Raw genomic sequence first — 4,988 nt, 5'->3', positions numbered from 1 at the left:
CTGCAAAGAAACAAAAGAAAAGGTCAGGACTGGTTTACCCGCCTGGACAGACTTGTCATTTGGAAGTTGAGAACTGGTGTGTGGAGAAGGCCAGTTGTACCAGCTGCTGGGCTGTCCCCAAACCTGCACATGGGGTCTATGGCCACCCTTAGGTCAGTTCAGGAGGTCAGGGTGCACTTGCAGGTGGGGGACTGAAGGAGGAAGTTTTTCTGAAGATGACAGATTCCAGCTCTGGCCTCAACCCTGTGTGTCACCACTCACCCCCCAAATTAAAAACTCCAGATAGCTTGGGGTCAGTACAAGGTCAGAAGAGCATCTTTTCAACACTTTCATGGTCTGGAATCCTGATCATTTTCTGAGTCAGCCAAAGAGGAAAGTGAGCTGAATACAGCGTGGCACTGTTGTGAGGAACACTGTCCCAACAGATAGCAGCACCTCCCCCCAAATATGGCCCCGTCTCCTGGTGGGAGGAGGGAGCCTGTCACTCCAGGCTCTAGGATCAGGTCCTGCCCGATGTGAGCACCTGAGGGCTATTCTAAGCGAGGCACAGGCCCGGCTGGCTTTTGTGGAGAGCCGGGTGGGACAGAAAGGATGGCGGTTTCCACCGTGTGGGGCAGGGTTCAGGCGAGCCCACTGGGTCCTGGTCCTGGCCTCCCAGTGACGAAGGCCACACACGGGCACACCCCACCCCGGGGGAGGCGTGGACCCCAACCCGTGCAGCGTGGCTGCTCCCAGGTGGGAGCGGCTGAAGCTTCGGGCAGCGCAGGCCAGCCCAGCAGCTTCTTGCTCAGGCGACACAGACTGCCCAAGGGACGCGGTTTATTCAAAGTCCATTTCCAAATCACTGTCTGTGTGGACTTGTAATTGCAGCATTTCCATTGGCCCCGCCCCTACTTCCCATCCTGGCCCCGCCCCATCCTGGCCTCGCCCCCATCTCTCCATCCTGGCCCCGCCCCTACTTCCCATCCTGGCCCCGCCCCCACCTCCCCATCCCGGACACTGCTGGTGTGTAAAGACCCCCAGGTGACAAAGGAAGAATTGGAAATGGCATCCCCCAGAGTCGCCTCTGTTTAATAACTAGCAAAATGTGTAATGTATTTATTTAGGTACTCATAATTGTATTAACTCAAACCAGAAAAACACTTCCAATACTTGGAGCCTGTGCTCTGGGAACATGAAACACTTTTCAACGTGTATACCTTTCTGTGCCACGTGTCTGGGCAATCTCCATGAAGACCCTGTTGGCTGACAGGTGAGGAGGCCCCACAGACGCACCGCACACAGCTGGCCTCCCAGCTGCACTGACCATGTTTAGAACTGACTGAGGTGGCCCAGGCCTGATGGGCAGCGTTTGCCAGTTCCCACTGAGGGCGTGGCACGGAGCTGGGAAGAGGGCCCGGGGGCAGTGTGCAGGTAGACACAGGTACCAGAGGGCTCTCCAGGGGTGGGGCCAGCAACGTTTGCATCACTGGGCACCTGGGGGAAACGCAAATCCCTGACCCATAATCAGAGCCGCCCGCGGAGCCCGCTGTGTGCTCCCCGACCTCTGGCGGCTGCTGAAGTCAGCCTGACGCTGGCCCCTGGCTGCACTGAGGAACCCCTGGCTGCCCCTGCAGCCTACTGTGCCCTCTCGCCCAGACCTGCCAGTGCAGTGGGCCTGGGCCGGGCCTCAGGGCTTATTCAAAGCTCCATGTGTTGCTAACCAGTCAGAGTTGAGAAACTCAAACCATGGCTGGAGTCCCTTCAAGAAATATGACCCTGCCTTCACCGGCTTCGCTCAGTGGATAGAGCAGTGGTTCTCAACCTTCCTAATGCCGTGACCCTTTAATACATTTCCTCATGTTGTGGTGACCCCCAACCATAAAATTATTTTCATTGCTACTTCATAACTGTAATTTTGCTACTGTTAGGAATCGTTATGTAAATATCTGTGTTTTCCGATGGTCTTAGGCAACCCCTGTGAAAGGGTTGTTCGACCCCCAAAGGGGTTGCGACCCACAGGTTGAGAACCACTGGGATAGTGCATCAGCCTGCAGACTGAAGGGTCCCAGGTTCCAATCTGGTCAAGGGCACATGCCTAAGTTGCAGCCTCGATGGGGTATGCAAGAGGCAGCTGGTCAATGAAAAAAAAAAGAAGAAATATGACCCTAAAAACCCCCAGCCGTTCAGCGGTGTTCTCTCCGCCTACAGCTGGTAGCCAGGCCCGCAGTGCCACTAATGCGGGGGGAGGGGGACCGGCTTCGGGGAGTGGGGGGCTCCAGCCTTGGGCTCTCTAGCTCCTCAACCCTCCCCGAAGGCAGTCACCCCGAAGTCTGCGTCCCAGAATTTTACCCAATTCCTACCCATACCTACAACCTCTCTCCCTAACCCCACTTTGGCCCCATCTCTTTCAGATCACAAGCCTGGAGGGAGGAGATGGCAAGGGATGCTAGGGACCCTCCTTCAAGCTGTAGTGAAGATATGACCCCAGCATGTCAAGCCCGCGGCCAGCTTGACCTAACTAAAGGGCCTGAACAGGTGGCTGTGGAGCCTCCCCGTGCCCACCCCACCCCAGGCAATCAGTCCGAATCTGTGCGGTGCAGCCGCTGGAGAGCTGGCTCTTCCGTGAGCCAGGTGGGCATCTCCCCACAGAGCAGTGCCCCGCCGCATCCGCCCAGCAAGCCCAGCATGCACCGACTAGCAGGTGTGGACTAGCACGTGCCTGACATCAGAGCGTGGAAAGCAACCCAGGCGCCGGTCCAGCTCTCTGGGTGAATGCCTCGTGGGCTCAGTGGACAACAAGCTCCCTTCAGCTCAGACCTGGCCCTGAGGCTGAAGGAAGGTACGGAGTGGGAGTGAGCCCACTGTGTGGTTCTGTGTGCAGCAGGTCTAACCACTGAGGGATGCACCTAAGATGGAAATAACTCTAAAGAAAAGCCAAGAGCCATTATCACGAAGTGAGGGACAGGGCTCTGGGAGTGTGGCAGCCCTCTGCTGCCTCAATTTGGGGCGGGGGGGATGTCACGGGAATGCTTTGCCGGGACGTGTGCTTTATAGGCACCACGGTTTGCATGTGTACAGCCCTCCCAGAAAAAGAGAAAAGAAATGAACGTGGGAGTAACTAGAACTTAGAAAGGAACGGAGAGGAGTGATGTAGCTGCCTTGGGAGGGTGGGGCCGGACATGAGTGAGAGTCCCATCAGTGTCAGCAGGAAGTCAGTAGGGAGTGCCCCAAACCAAACCGGACTGTCTGTTAGGGATGCAGACAGAACAGCCCAGAGGCAGCGGGAGTGCGAGGGGTGGTCTAAGAGGGCAGCACACAGATGGGCCCGTTCTGTTCGCTTTCCCCAGGCGTCTTTCTGGCCATGGGACACGATGCAGGGGTTACTTTGCTAAAAATGTGGAAACAATGATGTCTCCTCAGTGGTTTCCTCCTGGGCTTGGCAGACGCAGCCGGCACAGGTAGGTGCTGGGGGGTGGGGAGGCAGCAGTGTCTCCCACCTCAGGTGGAGGCCACTGGGGCTGCTTCCAGCGTGTTGGGTGCCTGCCTGCCCGCCTGCCCTGGTCCCCTTGGAGGCAGCGCACAGCCCGTCCTAGAAGGGTGGAGGTGGAGCCCTGAAGATGTACCATCCCTACTGCTCCAGGTAAGGCAAAGGATAGGAAAAGCCCTGCATGCTAGCACACCCCCTCTTGGCCAGCCTTGGCCTCCATCCCGGCACAAGGGGCTGCCTGAGGCTGCAGATGTGGGAGCAAGTTCAGGGGCCACCGTTCACTTGGTGTTGCCCAGACATGGCCTTGGCAACAAGGATCAGGCACAAATGCCAATTCCTGGGCCCCCGTCTGGGCCTTCAGAGTCCTGAGGGCTACCCCCACCTTCCCCCACCCTCCCCCAGAGATCGGTTGATGGGACAGGTGTGGGAAAGATGGGAAAGAGCCATCCAGCCTTGCCCAGGTCTGAGGACCCGCCCCCAAGGATGCCGGGAGCAGCCAGGAGAGGACTGCAGGGCTCAGCACTGAGCAGCCCAGGACCACACACTCAATGGGGTTATTGTAGGGCACAGTCTGACCTCAGGGAACTCACAGTCTAGGAGGAGGCGGGAAAATAAACAGAATTACAGGAACCACAGATATACACCAGAGAGACACCACTCCAGTAAATGCTCATCCATCACGGCTCAGACCCCAAACAAAGGGGCAGCGTCACACTCTCCACACAGCAACTGTCCATAAGAAGCCTTACATTTTAATGTTTTTTGTTAATCCTCTACAGAGGATATTTTTCCCATTGATTTTTAGAGAGAGTGGAAGGAAGGGAGGAGCAGAGAGAAAATCATCGATGTGAGAGAGACACATTGATTGACTGCCTCCTGCCTGCGCCCATATTAAACTCGAGACCCCTCAGTCTGTGGGCCAATGCTCTAATCACAGGGCAAAACTGGCTAGGCAGTTAAATTTTTAATCCAATTAGCACCCAGTTTCTGGGACTCTGGGTAAATAATAAGAGCAAATACCTCTATGGTACTTCCTAACCCCTTTACACGTATGAAGTGGTGGAGAGGTTGGCGCTGCCATTTCCCCCAATCACACAGGTGAGGAGACTGAGGCACACAGGGGCCATGCAACGGGTCCGAGATCACACTGTGGGCTGCCTGGCTCCTGTGTCCATGCCCTTAACCTCCACAAGGTCACAATCTCACAGCTCTCTCCCTGAGAGAGAAGATTTCTGTAATCATGGATACGCCATGATGCCGCAGACGACGGCACTCATTACCGTGTAAACAGCGGGAACAACCTACACGTCCAGCAAGAGCAGGATGGCGAGGTATCTGATGCATGGATGCAGCCCTTAAAACGTGCAAAGCTTGAAAGAAGAGGAGAAATGTCAAGGGGAAAACACGGGCACATTTCCTGTAAATTTAATGATGCATGTTTGAACACTGAAATTTGCATCTAGAAATATCGTGGGGTCAGGCGGATATTCGGCTGTGCTCTGTGGCGAGGTGGAAGCCA

General features: G+C 55.9%; 1 protein-coding gene across 6 annotated transcripts in view; it reads right to left on the bottom strand.

The window, feature by feature from the left end:
* IQCK (IQ motif containing K) overlaps positions 1-4,988 on the bottom strand; it is a 140,838-nt gene that overhangs the window by 17,873 nt on the left and 117,977 nt on the right. The window lies entirely within an intron of this gene.

The sequence above is a fragment of the Plecotus auritus genome (genome assembly GCF_963455305.1).
Source record: "Plecotus auritus genome assembly, chromosome: 7".
Lineage (NCBI taxonomy): Eukaryota > Metazoa > Chordata > Mammalia > Chiroptera > Vespertilionidae > Plecotus > Plecotus auritus.
The sequence above is the reverse complement of the archived record's forward strand: the minus strand, read 5'-3'. Positions and strand labels throughout refer to the sequence as shown.